The sequence below is a fragment of the Mixophyes fleayi genome, chromosome 4, assembly GCF_038048845.1.
Source record: "Mixophyes fleayi isolate aMixFle1 chromosome 4, aMixFle1.hap1, whole genome shotgun sequence".
NCBI classification, from domain to species: domain Eukaryota; kingdom Metazoa; phylum Chordata; class Amphibia; order Anura; family Limnodynastidae; genus Mixophyes; species Mixophyes fleayi.
Window position 1 is genome coordinate 178,932,719 of NC_134405.1, and position 16,565 is coordinate 178,949,283.

At 38.2% G+C, this 16,565-nt stretch overlaps 1 protein-coding gene across 3 annotated transcripts in view; it reads right to left on the minus strand.

The window, feature by feature from the left end:
• PLXNB2 (plexin B2) overlaps positions 1–16,565 on the minus strand; it is a 146,288-nt gene that overhangs the window by 92,497 nt on the left and 37,226 nt on the right. Inside the window, exon 1 of one of the 3 annotated variants that reach the window (XM_075208917.1) lies at positions 6,037–6,270. The exons of the other annotated variants lie outside the window; for them this stretch is intronic. The gene's annotated coding sequence lies outside the window, so the exon portion shown is untranslated. Of the gene's footprint in view, positions 1–6,036; positions 6,271–16,565 lie in introns of those variants that run through there. 3 annotated transcript variants of the gene reach the window in all.

Consider the following 16,565-nt stretch of genomic DNA (forward strand, 5'->3'; position numbering starts at 1 on the left):
TGGAAGTAAAAGAGCTTTTTAAGATTATCTGGTGCCCAGTTAACTGCAGTAACCAATGCACTGTATGTAACAACACCTGTGCACACACTTAGCAGACAATGCTGTAAAACTCGCATGTGCGGGGGCCCTCTGCTCACTTATGCCCACACTCTAGCCAGGGCAGAAGCAGCGTATGGGTGAGAAGGTGCATTACTTGCTATGCACCCACCTAGGCCACACACAGTGACAGGAGGTTACATACAGTTTTGGTCACACAACCTGGCAAGGATTCATGCAGCTGGCATGTGGATCAGACTGGAGGGGCTTCACACCTTTAACATTAAATCTCCCTTAAATCTCCTTAGAGGGACTTTGCTCTGGGGTTTGGCTCCAGTTCCTGGCCCTCTATGGGCATCAGAATGTTTCTTGGCAGGTTGGAACTACCAGTGCCCTTCATCTCCTTTCATTTCAGGAGTCGTCATTGCAAATCCCCTCCGGCAGCCAATGTACTGTAGTTGCCAGTGGGGTTGCCATGCAGAGAGTTCCTGGCTCCTAATTTATGCAGGGGCTGGACTATTTCTAAAAAGTGATCTGGTATCTTAATTGGAAACTGTAGTAGGTCTTTAGATCTTAATGAATTTAAAGCAAGAACAACTATAGTAAAGAGGAGTCAATGTAGTAAAAACTAGTTAAAAGACTGAAGCACTTGATCATAATGAACGTTACAAGTAACATTTAATAATTCTAGATACAAATTAATAAAGAATCCCTCTGGTTGTCACACACATACACGAAGAACGTTCCGCTCTATCCAGGTAGATTGTGAAGGTATTGAACTCTGGTAACAGTGGGGATTCTGGTGGTGGGATTAGCCCAATGGTTGGTAATCCCTCGAAGATATGATAATTAGTTGGCAGTACATATAGTTTGAAGAAAGAAGGATATCAGAGATTTGACCTATATTTCAGATGCCATCATCTAAGGAATGAAAAATAAATTTTTCATTGCATCCTACTTTGCAGAGTCTAGCACTAGACAAGCAGTGATTAACACGCTCTTTCAGGTAATATTGTAACATATCAGGCTAGCCGAGCAAGTGCACCCAAAAAAAAAAAAATATATATATATATATAAACACAGAATTAGCGATATGCACACAAGTATTCCAATATGAACCTGAAAGGGAAGTCGAGCAGCTACAATAATAATGTCAGATATTATGGGGTAGATTTATTAAAACCTTCTAAAAAAGAAAACGGTGGTGTTGCCCATAGCAAGTAATTACATTACAGCTATCACTTTCTAGAAAGTATTAGATAAATGATCGCTAGAAACGGATTGCTTTATATGGGCAACACCTCCACTTGTCTTTTTTAGAAGGTTTGATAAATCTACCCCTTAAAGATTTAGAATCACATGTTGACCATATATGTGATCTTAGAACTTTCTCCACAGTCGCTCTCTGGGTGAAAAAAAAGATTTTACCTATAGCAACCAATCAGATTCTAGCTGTCATTTTGTAGAATGCAATAAATAACTAGAATCTGAAAAAGTGGAGATGTTGCCTATAACGACCAATCAAATCCGCAACTTGATACATTTACCCTTTACTTTACATGCTTGAAGACTTATATTAAAGTCATCCACTCTTTGAGCAGAATTCAATTGCCTGCGATGTGGAGCGCAGACATTGTACTAGGCACATTGCCAGCAATTACGAAAGCAATCTCTGCACATTTTTCCCTCGCACCTCTACGGTGAGAGAGCAAAAATGAGCGGAGATTTATCTCTGCCTTGGAAGTGTCTCACGGATGATCCGGAAACACTTCGCAGCAAACCAGATTTTAAATCTGTAGCCTCGTATTGATAAGATGTATTGATATTTTATAATATTATGTTACCTATAAACATTTATATTAATTTCCCTCTTCTTAAGCTTCATACACATGGGCACTAATTGTAAGCATTTAACCAATCTTCTTAAAGCCTATTAGACATGTTTTGATGCTGATAGGCAAAAATGTCTGTCGAGTGTTTCCTTATAATGAATTTTGATGCTGCATGCAGCGTTCAGAAGCCAATATACAAATGGAGTTCTATGAGAACACCCCTTAAGTACATAGTACACTATACTGCAGGGAGGCTTTAACATCACACTACTAGTGCTCTGTTAATAGGAGAGTACAATATTTTGTTATGCTTTTACCGAACGTTTTAACACCTGTGTGTACAAGTTTAAAACAAGATATAAAAATGATCAGCATTGTCTAAATCAGCGGTGGGCAACAAACGCCCTGCAAGACTTCACCTCCACCACGGCCCCCCTTCCCACAGCCGGGATGCTTCCCATCTTATCCTCTGCAGTCGGCTTCTGCATCACCTGTTCTTCTCTATACCCGGAGCAGGGAGTGCAGTGTGCTCTCCTTCCTCTGTGCGGCCCTTTTGAAGGCTGGAGGGCAGCACATGCCTATCACTGGTCTAAACTTTTCAGCACTGGGGTCATGAGTGCAATTCCCGACCATGGCCTTATTTGTGAAGAGTTTGTATGTTCTCCCGTTTGCGTGGGTTTCCTCCGGGTGCTCCGGTTTCCTCCCACACTCCAAAAACATACTGGTAGGTCAATTGGCTGCTAACAAATTGACCCTAGTCTGTCTGCGTGTGTGTTAGGGAATTTAGACCGTAAGCTCCAATGGGGCAGGGACTGATGTGAGTGAGTTCTCTGTACAGCGCTGCGGAATTAGTGGCGCTATATAAATACATGGTGATGATGATGATGATTTAACAGGGAGCTACAAAATTGTAAATAGTCTTTGCTGTTCTATTTGTTGTTTTCCAATGGTCACACTTTGACCTAGAGATAAACAGGCACTGCACATTGCTTCTCTGCCACTGGGATCACATACCATACACATAGCAATAGGAAATACCTGTGCTGGCAATCGTGGAAGTTAATACGGATCTAAAACGGTTAAGAGTTTTTCTTGCAGGTAGACGTACACTTTAGCTGTACAAGCAGAGTGTTGGAAATTGTACTGTGAGCTAGAATAAAGCTCTTTAGCTCCAGGCTCAGAGTGTCATCTAGGAGCAGGTGTTCCCTGCATCTGTATTCTGTCTCACACCTTCCAGAGTGTTACTAAAGTCTATGTTACACTGCAAAGAAACTAAATTATTCCCCATTACGCTTACACTGAAATTCTGAACAGATCACAAAAATGATATTCATGAAAGAAGCGTTATAAACGGATTAGATAAATAATTTTCACCAACAAATATTTGTGCAAATATTCCCCAAACCTTTTGAAGATATCCAATTGCTTGTACGCTTGCTCTGTAGCCAAGCGCTTTCTTCTAGAAATATATTGGGCTAGGAGAGCCCACCTGACCTGACCAGCAATAATGGATCTTCATTCCAATGTTATCAATAGGGCAAAAGCATAACAGACATGGATAGGAAGTCTGCTATGTACACAAAATTTATACAATTAAAAAACCAAGATTCCAATAATGTTGTGTATATTTATATCTATTTAGATTTGTGAGGGCTATTAGCAGCTTCATTTCTCAAGAAGCTGGTAACCCATTATATCATATCATAGCCCTCATCTGACAGTGTTTATGGGTGATCTTTAGTTTTACCTTATACATAAACCATGTTAGTTCCCACCACTAAATATAAAAATGCTGAGAACAGCAGTTCAAAATGAGGTTTGTCAGCGTGTTTTATTGCAAATGAATAGAAATAGAAATTTAAAATGTATTGCCGGTGAAGGGCAGCGCACCCCCTTCAATGTGTTACTAAAACCATTTCACATAACTACTCAAAGCTCATAACACGAGACAAGAGCCTACTGTAAAATGTTATACTAGAAGTTTATAAATACTTCATTATTTTTCTCAGATATAGCGGATAGAGATTTGTCTGTCCCACAAACTAGATAGAAAGCTCTACGAATGCAACGGAAAGGTTTATCTACACAGATAGCCAGGCAACCTGTGGCTAAGCAGTTTCTCACCATCAGTGCATGCTGGAAACTATAGTGCGATAACAGATAGCTTCGGGTTATATACCTCTACTTTAGCACTCCACAAGGAAATTATCATCATCATCTATTTATATAGCGCCACTGATTCCGCAGCGCTTTTACAGAGAACTCACTCGCATCAGTCCCTGCCCCATTGGAGCTTACAATCTACATTCTCTAACATACACACAGACAGAGAGAGAGACTAGGGTCAATTTTATAGCAGCCAATTAACCTACTTGTATGTTTTTTGGAGTGTGGGAGGAAACCGGAGCACCCGGAGGAAACCCACGCAAACACGGGGAGAACATACAAACTTCCCACAGATAAGGCCATGGTTGAGAATTGAACTCATGACCCCAGTGCTGTGAGGCAGAAGTGCTAACCACTAAGCCACCGTGCTGCCCATAAGCAAATTCATTTATATGCCAGGAACTCATCATCATGCACCACAGTTTTATGAAGAAATGCTTCATTATTATTAGTTCCTGACCAACAAACCTTAATCTGGAGAAAAAGCAGTAGCACCAACCTTAGCTACCAGTATATATTGAATTAGGCTTCTAAGATATGTATTACATTACAAAGGAATATGATATACAAGGATCAATACAGTACGCTTTGATGAATTAGTGTGTAGTGTTTTTCAAAAGATGATACTAGAGAAATGAAGATTACAGAGTTGGGTAAATCGTTAAGTAACAAAAGATTGCCAATTAGAAAAAGGCACAAATAGATGCCTCCAATATTGAGTTTTTTAATGAATATTTGAAAGGATCACAGCAGGGCATATGTCCCAGAGAACAGTCAAAGTCAGAGTCAAAGGGGTAACTGTATTAACAACCTGAAGATTCATCAAATCGACAATGACAATTTTTACAGGCGTTTTTAAAACGGCTACGTTCTTAAAAATGCAAAAGCCGGTGAATTTTTGTCTTTAATAAAATTGCAGTTTCATATAGGGTAGTCAAAACTACAGAAAACTCGTGAATTGACGAATCCACACGGTAATACATTTATCCCAAAGTCAATAGCTTGGATGGCATACACTATTTTCAAGTATAGTTATGGCACTTTTATACAATGCATCATAACAGTGTTCATTACTCATGGTGAATACTTTGTCTAGTAATAAGGAGATCACATTATCACTATGTCCTAAGCTGGCCACACACAACAATCTGATCATACAACCTGATCCGTATTTATCAAGTAGTAAAAGAATCAATGTGGATCCCATACAATCAATTGTAGATGGCAAATTTATAAACAATCTGATCAGAAAAGGTGCTAAAAAAACTTAATCCTAAAGTGTTATAGCGAAGCTAGTGAAGAGATAGATATATATTATATATTTATATTTTACATGCAGGGTGGACAACATGGCAACAAGACTACCCTGATGTTTAAGATGGGTTTTTATTAACTTTGGAAAAAAACGCATGTCAAATGCGTATACATTCTATACACTTTTTGTACTGTTTTACTAGTATTTTAGAGATTCACAAATTTAAAACAAAGAAAAACAGCAAGCTGCCTTCCAAAACATGCTCCACAACGCAAGTTAAGCATATGTAAAGCCACAAATAGGTACGGTATCACTATTTTTAGTGTCCAAGCTGTTTACATGCTTTTAAATGGTTTAAAATGTAGAAAAATGCACATTTCGAAACAGCCATGGAGCTTTGCAGAATACCAAGAAGGAATTTCCCCAAAGTTTCCACTTCTCTACTACTATGCTTATCAAATTCCACTGGATCATTATTACCAGCATTGCACAACAGTTTAAAGAGAGCAGGAATGGAAGGACAGAATATTTTCCCTTGACCTCCCCACCCCTGTCTGTATTCTAAAACACAAAGTACATATGCATAGCATAAGTCAAAAAGAACAACCTACTTGGAGTATAGCCTCTGGCAGCGAAACCACAGTGCAAACAATGCAAGCTAGAAGCAGAGAGAATACTCTACCTAGAAATGGGATCAATCCCTTTTAAAGCAGAATTCTAAAAGAACATCCTATGCACAGCACATACCTTCTTGTGTTTAGATCCATAACCACTTCCTGCTAGAAAAATAGTAGGAAGAGATAGAAAATGAACTAAATCAAATCACGTTTAGAGAAAAACAGACAGGAGAAGCAGCCAAATTTCAGGGAAAATGAGGTTTTGTGGGAAAAGAAAGTTGCCAGGAGAGACGAAGAGAAGAAGGCTGGCTGCTCAGAATACCGGGCTCCACAATGTGAACCAGATGTGTCACAACAAGTTTTGGGTGGAGAGTTTGCTCACAATAGTGAGGAGACATTAGTGTTTCTGCAGCACACACTGGAGCCGACTGCAGGAAGGACTTTCACACTTCCCAAGCTGTAATACTACTGGGAGCCAATAAGATGCAAAACAACTAGATGAGTAAGTCAAGTCATTAACCCATTCACTCTGTGTGCTAGGCACAATGTGTATATTGGGTCTAGTGTATGTACATATTATATAGAATATAAACATAACCACAAAGATCAGACAAATGTTAAATAACCTTTTCCCCACCTTAGTTAGAACCAGGAAAAATGTGACTGTTCACTGATCTGTAAAACCTAACAAGCATCTTGTGGAAGTAAATGGGCTCAAAGTCATATTTTCTTTCTAGGCAAATATAATACAACACTTTATTTAGAGTAGAGAAACTAGGCACATTATTGTATTACTCGCTCCATATCCCTCTTTATATTACATATGCATAATGGCAACCTGAACTTTTGAGTACAGTCCCTGCGGCGATTTTCAAGGGAATCATGCAGGGTGTACAACAAGGCAAAATAATTTAAATTTACTTAAAGTTGTGTTTTTTTATGCATTAATAAAAGATGAAAATAAAATAAAAGCGTTTTCAAATCAGAAATATCTCCATGGTTTTTACACTATTTTGATTGATTAAAAAGCATCAAGAGAACATAGTGTGACAATTATATGGTTGTTAAAATGTAAACAAACCATGTCCTTTAAAAAAAAAAAAAGGAAACAAAACAAAAAACACATTAACTGGTTATTACAAAGAAGGCACTCTTACCGACTAATCACTGAACATAACAAATGCAAGTTGCCTAACCGTTAACTGTGCGTTATCAATATAATTCAGCAAAATCTCTGCAAAAAACAAAAAGAAACTAGCCAACAAACTAAAGTATAAGAATTCCACCGTGGAATCTGTTGTGCGTCAGATGAAGCAGCATACTTCATAGTCGCAAAGGCACTTCTGATCCAGTTGCTGGCCATCCTACCACTCCGAATAAACATATGAAAAGCATTTTCTACCCAATGTGTCCACTCTGACATAATTGTTATGTTGAAAGGTCAGCAATTCATTGGCTAAATTATAGACCTAATATGCCAACAAGTTCTAATTCTTGTGCATTCCTACACACCACAAAGTACAGTGGCTCAGACAGTATAGTTTAATGTAAAACATGTGACAAATCTGCTATTTCATGTTTATGTCCCAAGGAAACCATTTCCTGCTGTACAATTTAACTCTTAAAGGCATCGCAACATCATCATAATAATAATAAATAATAATAATAATAAAAAAAAGAAAAAATGACATTTCCCATACTCTAGTTGAATGTATGAACTGCTTTAAAAAGACACGCATTAGACACCACAACCTTCCTGGCTCCCTGAGCGGCGAGCTGAAATGCTGCGAGTAAAATACCGTATTAACGCTTTTCGCGCACAATATTACCATATAAAAACGGTAATATTTTTTGAGCGCTCGTTTTTTTTCATTAACGCTAACAATTGAATACCCCCCAAAGTGTACAAATAGCATTACTTTGTAAAGGAGGTAAGTATTCAACCACAGATTGTTCTCAGGTAATGTTAGAGCAGCAATCCCACACAAAGTGACTCTGCTCATTACATCATGTGCCATGTGACTTTGGTTGCCATGGTAGTCCATGACTGCAGAATTATAAATCATTAACAGCCTGAAAAAACAAGTCAAGGAAAACTGCTAAATCCAAACAGTCTTGTAGCCAACCAAAGTGATGTAGAGGGTGGAGACGGACCTAATTCTTTTTTATTTTAATATATTCAATTGCATACTACTTGAATCGGAGACCTTGAAATAAAGGCAAAAAAACAAAGAAATGGGTGGAGCACTGAAGTAGGATGCAGTGGGCGTCCTGTATCTCTATGCACCTTAGTTTAACAAACATTTACAGACTAACCTTACTGAACGCTTTGCAATAATTCTTATTTTTAGTTCAATGGGCAATTTGTGTACCACTCCAACCTGTTCTGCTGCAAGGAAGCAATGATTGTAGTTAGATTATGTAATTTTTGCCTAATCTGTAAGAAGCTATAATAAAATATGTCGAAGGAAAACATTAGTTCTCACTATTAATGGCACTAAATAATAAAGGCTACATGTCACTTTCCTGAGTATCAGAAGTAGCTGCTGTATTAATCACAATAATATTGTATTATGATGCACAGTACCGCTTTAGAATAACAGAATAATGATTAATAAGCTAAATAAGATTCTTGTATGCAGCTGAACACATGACAAGCCCAAACCACAAGCTGCTATCCCATTTCCAAGAAGTTGTGTTGTTTTTAAACTTCTTGACCATACTAGTATATTGTGCCCACTAGTGTCAAACCTTTTATAACTAATGCCGTCTGCTCACATACAAGCGATAGATTGCTGTAAACTTGGGTCCAAAACAAGTGCCAGTCCTACTTAAACTCCGATTATTATTTATTCAGACACTGACTGGGACTGCTGGAGATTTGGACCCAGGGCCGGACTGGCCATCTGGCACTTCTGGCATTTGCCAGAAGGGCCGATGGCTGTATGGGCCGGTCCAGTACCCCGCGCAGCGATAATGTGAGTATTTGTATACTCACATGATAGCGATGACTCATCCTTATTCCAGCTCTGGTTAGCAGGAGGAATCTGACAGTTACTCCCAGTTCCCAGACAGGGCACAGCCTGCAGAGCAAGCCGAGGAGCTCTAAGTCTCATGAGATTTAGTAATCTTGTGAGACTAAGAGCTTCCCTGCTCACGCTACAGGAAGTTCCTACCTTGATGGATGTCAGCAGCATCAGAAGCATAGATAAGTACAGTGGACTGGGTTGTTGTAATGTGTTTCTGGGGTGGGAGGTGGCGTGATGTGGGTGGGGAGGACCTGATAAATGTAATGTTTTATTATAATGTATGTATCAATGCCCCATGTTGACCACAATCCCAACATAATGTGGCCACACCCTTGGTGCTGCTTCGCAGCGGTAACAGTTTTTTCCTGCTCATCAACAGAGGTGGGCCTGTCTGCTTCAAATGCCAGGGCTGATTTTTAGTCCCAGTCCGGCGCTGTGGACCCATAGATTTTCATTGTTCGAATAGACTTTAGCAAATCCAGACACTAGGCCAGTGAGCCAAGCCACTATTGATGAGAAGATATATTAGATGTTTATTATAACTATGACCAGTGTATAAACACCAGTAAATACAGGATATAAAATCCTCAATAACAATCTGCCATTACACAAAATAAATATCTATTCATTCAAGGAGATATTACTTTAACCGTTTCATCTTGTCATACATTTCTAGAATGACAGGAGACAAGATACAAGGAAGAACAGGACTTAGCCCATATGTTTGTTTAAGCAGATCATGGAAATTGCACAAAGTTTCAGGGTGATGGCGATACCCTCTGTCAGGTGCATATGCTAAAATAAGCATACGTGCCAAGGCCGGTTTTGCACTACAAGGGGAGCCTCGGAACCAGGTCTTATCTGGGATTGTATTGGTGCTGCCAGGGGGTCAAATGCCAACCAGGTCTTCTGGCTTAGTTACCACTTTACATTTTGAAGTGTGGATTTCAACTTTCTTTCTACCATTTCTAAAATGCTCAATAGTTGCAATTAAAATAAAAATTAAAAACAGCAACTGTAAATGGATAATTGCACAAAATTATCATTTGTCTAAAATACATGGTTGTAGTAATTTTTCCCAATCTACTCTAATCCGTTCCCCTAACCAATGCATGTTCAGACAAAAATGTCTAAATGTGACATTTAGAATACAGTTTATACTTTTATTCTTTTTTTGCTTAATTTCACCACATTTACATATCTTTGCAGTACATTTCATGTGCCAGATGTCAGCTTTGTAACACTACAAGCCTCAGTTCTATTTACATATTTTGCAACTGGCTCTGTATTCATTGATCCCTTGACACAGTGTGATTAGGCAGCACAATGTGTGGTGGTTCCATTTACATGAAATGAGCACACATCTCTATCTCCAGTAGGAGGCAATTGTCTACAAACCTCCAAATAGTCTCCTCACACCACCAACGTGATTACTCAACACAATATCTATCTTTAGACGGAATTCATTGTGTTCAGAAATTGCTTGGGAAAAAAAAAAAAGATTCTCACCCCCCAAAATAATTAGGTGTGTACAATGTCAGTTTGTTATAACTCAGCCATTTGTCCAGGTGCAGCAATGAATCATTTCACCTGGTTTTCATCATACTTTAGCAAACTTGATAAAAATAAGCTCAAAACAGTATAATGACCAATCAACAGAGCCAAATTGCCTTAATTGATAAACAAAAATCACACACACACACATTATATATATATATATATATATATATATATATATATATATATATATATATACACACACACACACACACACACGCGTTATATACACACACACATTTATATTATGTGCACAAAAATGCTTTAACAGCTGCCATACATCTGGCTTTGTGTAGAGATTTTCCATTGTGCAGTATACATTCCAGTCCTGTAATAATGTGCTGAACCTTGGTGGGGGTGGGGGGGGGGGAATAAGAAAAATCTATGCTTTACAACTGATAGGTATAAAATTAATGACTGGACATTCCATCTGTTTTCCAAAACAGAATACATTCCAGGCATTCCAGTCCTTGGCTCCATAATGAAATCTGTGCGCACAAAAACACAATCAAGACAATGCTGGATCAATAACTGTACTACTAATGCATTACTTACATAGACAATTAAAATGTTTGGGGGAAAGCCTTAGAGAGACTAGTTTCTACTCTGGCTTTTTATTTACTTATTAGCTGGTACCTTATGCATTATGTAGTTCACATAATAGAAAGCAGGGCTCCTACCTGTCCGTTCAGGTGCACATAATATAGCGGGTGCTGTTAGCAGATTATTCAACTTGGAAGCCAAGATGTCAGCACACACTATACTCTCTCCCGGATGACTTTACAAACCTTACAGTGCTATGGAGGTATCAGAGATGTCCACAGAGAAAGCGGAGAGCATACTGTATAAACTGCTCTAGCCCCTGGGAATATTTTGCAGTAAGCCAGGTAACATTAACAACACTGTAAAATATATAGTTATATTAGGCACACTAACCTCTGAATACAGCAAATGTAGTAATATCAGTTGTCGAAGTGGAAATTTAGAAGTAACGGCATGGTAAATGCAGGTGGATGGAATATAATATTTTTACAATGAAAACAGTATAAGAAGTGGCAGTATGACCATACTTGCCTACTTTTGGCAAGTTGTATCCGGGAGAGGGGCGTGTCTAGAGGACAGGAGGGAGTGGGGCGCGGCCAAACGCATAATTTTAGCCCCCTGCGACAAATATGTCATTTGCCGTTTTGTCGCGGGGCCAAAACGTGCAATTCGCCGCGAATCGCGTCTTTTTAGCCCTGCAATTGCGGGATGTGGGAGATTTGCCAGCTCTCCCGGGAGTCCGTGAGACCGACCCGAATTTCAGGAGTCTCCCAGACATTCTGGGAGAATTGGCAAGTATGAGTAGGACATAGCACCGTATACCTGTCCACTTCAACCACTGAGCAATAACTAGTACTCCCTTTTAGTGGGGAAAGAAATTGCATTGAAATGCCACACAGAGTTCGACTTTTGCTTTGCCATATTTTGAGATGACATTTAATACTTATTAGCAAATACATGTTTTGAGAAAGGAATAGAGCTGGAACGATTGTGGTTAATTCATTTTGATTTGTGGCTAAATAACAGCATTGAGTAAATCTCTATGAATATACCATTGAAAATTTGCTAGATTTGGCTCTCTTGCATTGAGCCTTATGCTAAATACTATTACACTTGGGATTGCAGAGAACCTCTTTCACTACGTGCACAGATTTGCATTAACGTTAATAGAATATTGAACCCCATAAAAACTTGTGGTTCTTTACGCCTCCATAACCATTACCCCATTTTAACACTACAATCAGCTCTGCCAGGAACAACAGTTTTATTCATTTGTCTGCCCAAGTGAATACATTTCTGGGGGGGGGGGGGGGGGGTAGCACATATAAAGTCACCATATTGGAGGAAGGTGTTATACACAGATGTAAGGATGGCACAGTTTTTATTCATTTAATTAAAACCTACACAAGGTTGTTTCTTGTCGGAATACATTTCCTTATATGTCGGTGTGTAAGCTGCTCTTCCCCACCATAATACAACTAAATGAAAAACACAGTACAGTCATTAGTTCGCTCCTAGTTTTGTCTACAGCCTAGCTAAACTGAACCAAGATCAATGATTGGGATCACCAGGCAAGACCAATCTGTTTTGGAAGACACTTGTAGAAACAAAAAGGAAAAAAACACACACACACACACAATTCAAAAATCAATTAAATGAAGGGAAAAACCTTAGTGACATATTAAAAATGTATAAACAAAAAGCCAAAACAAAAATAAAAAAACACCCCACTAAAACTGAAGGGCTGAAAGCCATAACTGTGACATTGTCTGAATAATCACACAATGCTCTCACATTAACGCTTGACTGAATCAGTAGCACGTGTGGCCCAAAATTATAAAGGAAAAGTGAACCCTGTAATCTCGTTATCACCCTGTCAAACGAGTTAATGGTCATTATCATGAGCAGATTCTTATGTTATCAAGGAAGTCAGAGCATCATTGCTACTTGTCAGGGGATAATGAGGCTTAACACTGCAATTAAGTCTGTGTAAATTTGCAGTTGTACTGTAGTTTTCAGCTGCAACTTTCCACCACAAAACACTACATTAATATTCGCCTGCGCCCTGTGGTTCCAACAAATAACAAAAGCATTGTAATTTACTCTTCATCCCATTCTTCTGAGAGAGAAAAAAAATGTACAGAACTCTGAGACAAAGGAATTGAACAATACAGGAAGCCATTCACAAGTATACATCCTGAGGACAAGAGATATTGCAAAGCTGTACTGGCTCACAAAAAGCTGGACACATGTTTCTTGTCAACTATGAAATCCAGGCAGCAGACAGGTCATATATACAATATTATTCATATAGAATGTCACTGGGAAGTTCTGTGCTGTTTAATGGTCTTGGCTAACAAAGTTCACTGCCACATTAAAAAAAAAAATTATATATATATATATTCTTTGCATCATAATTTTACTATCCGATATGCTTTGTCTATGCCAAGTATGCAGATTTGGAAAGACAGAAGTTTGTTTCAGGCTTTGTAAAAGGGTTAAAAGCCAACATATCCAGTTTTACTCAAAAAGGTCAGCTTTCAATACCTTGGCTAAAGGTCAGAAAAACTATTTTACTTTGAATTAAGTGTACCTCTTAATATACAGTGGTGGCAGACATTACATAGACTGATACCACAAGCTCCTAGTGAACAGATAGGCTGGATTCCCATGTATATTGGTTCAGCCCACACAATGACTAACTCCACTGTGTGAGGGGTGCTCTTAGGGCAAGGGTGGATAAAACAATACATTATAGAACAGGATTTGGGAACCAATCCATCAAATCAGGACGACAGCAGGACCTGTTCACTATATGTGCATACATTGACATCAACGGAAATGTCTCCCAACAATTAGGAGCCAAAAGTAACTTATTTTATCCACATTGGTTACCTGGCTCCTATGATCTGTTCAGCTGTGACTTAACCAGAACAATGTCAGTTTGTTCTAAAGGAATGTTACTGGAAAAAACTCCAAGATGTATAATATGATATGGATTCACAAAATAAGGTAACACACACAAAAACAGTTTCACCGCATTTCCATAAGAATGTTTGATATTGCGTATCTGCATTCTTTTGGTTAAAAATTAAAACAATTATTCTATTGCTATGTCAGTCTCTGCACTGTAAACTCGTTCACAGCTACAAGGAAAAACACCTTGGCTAAAAGCATTAAACTTGCCAGACACACACACACGCTCAAGATGTCCCAGCTGTTTAAGTTCCTTCATTTCACCACCAAGAGTGAGAAAAAATTAGGTATTTCAATTTCATATCCTCAGCCAAGTTCAATTTACATGGTTTAGAGAAGGGAAACTGCCTATTTTATGGCAGAAAATGCTGCTGATCCAGAGAGTTTAAGACGATGAAGTTGACAATTCAAGAAGGTTTCATACTTTAGTAACTTAGAAAACAATGAGCATTCCAGGTTAAAGTGATAGAAACACCGAAAATAGAAAACAACATTTTTTATAACAATGTATCTAAACATTATCCAATATCTGGTGGAAAACTTACATTGCAGTATCTCACTATGACTGATGTGATCTTTATTTGTTCAAAGTAGCCTCTCATTGATTTCTGTTTAGGTCATATATGTAACTTGTATGGTGGGATGGTATAGAAGACGACAAGGAACAATGACTATATACAGATACCAGTGACCAAAATGTGCACTGTAAGTTTTACAATTTAAAAAAGTCTGAATTACTGTCCATAGATTACAGCCCTTTTGTGAGGTGTTTGGAAATCTCATTGGTCAAGTGAGGACGGAGGAAGGAGGGGTGAAAGGGATTGCGCATAAACACGCAGGTCGAAAAGAGTGACATACCAAAGTGTGTCTGCTCGTTACATCATGATAAGCAGCAAATTGTGAATCATTAATAAGAACTTGAATCTGTAACAACTGTAAAATGAGCAAAACAATTTCACTTGAAATGTAACCTGAGTGATGTATTTTAAAGACACATGCCTCATTTTTGCAGGGGATGGTACTTTAAATTGGTGGGCAAACGAAGGTATATTATATATTAAAGATATGATATATATAGAAATATAAATTACTGTACAACCTACCCAATTTGTCATGTTTTGTGACCACCAGTCTACCACTTTAAAACCAACCCTTCCATTAAATTATTTCAAAACAAAATCAACGAAATCTGGACATCTTATGTAAAGACAAACACTAGAAAACATTGATTTACCATATGGTCAATGGAAATTAAAGTTGGCTACTTTCAGAAGTTGTTACCCTGTTGAGAACTACTACAGCTGAAGCAACTCTATACAACCTGCTGGTTTTGTGTTAACGATTCAAATGCTTGAAGTTGTTAAAGAAATATTTTGCACGCTACTATCATGGAAAGTCTTCACAAAGACTGCAGGGCATTTTATTATGTGATCATCACTAGAATACCAAGAGTTCATTAAAAGGAAAACAAACATTGAAAGCCTAATGATCTTAATCTTACTTCTAGTCCTAACTAATTAGATACGGTGATCATAAAGAGATGTTAGTGTTAAATGACAGTCTATAATAGTCATACTTTATGAGAATCAGTGGAGCTCAGCTTGTTACATTACTACACACTGTGACCAAGCTATTTATATTAACTATATTATCTACTACATAAAAGGCTATGTTGATGAGAACAATAACTGAATGCTTGTTTGTGCTCATGTGCGATTTTCAAATATATTATAAGTATTCTAGAAATAATCTTAAATTTTCATTACAGTCAAAGCTCAGGGCCCCTTGTGGAATGTATTACTTAGATTGCTTAGTGTGTGCCTAGTCATGGTAGATTAAAATGAAGATCCAAGTGTTTATGAATGGTTTAGTACATTATGCATATAATGCTTTGCATGCATTCTGTGGAAGTTGGCGGATACAACTGCATCTTTGCACCGCACCATCATTTTAATGGGATCACACCCTCCCCAAATAATAATTTGCCCCACCCATTTATGACCAACCAATAACTAATTTATAATTGGTGATTATAGTGCCGATAAAGTCAACACTGCACATCAGTCTACTCCCTATTGCCAGACTGCATGATAACAGGTATGACAGGTCTGCAGGCCTACGTTTCCATGCAGCTCTCCTGCCTCCACGATATACTGTTATGTAGTATATGTGATAGCTTATAGTGGAGCATAGTGTTGCAGTACATTACTGTATCAATGAAGCAAGAGTGCTGCCTGAAAATCAAAACCTGTTGACCTGTCAACTTGTTTTCACAAGGACAAAAGACAGCTGGGTTATTGCTGCACACTGCTTGGTAGACGATGGATTCACTGGCTTAATATGAATAATTATTAGAAGGAGAATGGATTCATAAACAGCTGGAAGGGAAGATGAATTATTGATCTGAATGTCAAACTATTCAAGCATCAATCCCACACAGAAGTTTTTTGCTTTTTCTTTAAATAGCACGTTAAATACATTTACAAATAATCTACTTTTCAAAATCTCTCTGGAAAGGAACCCAATATGTCTGCCACACACACCTCATAGCATG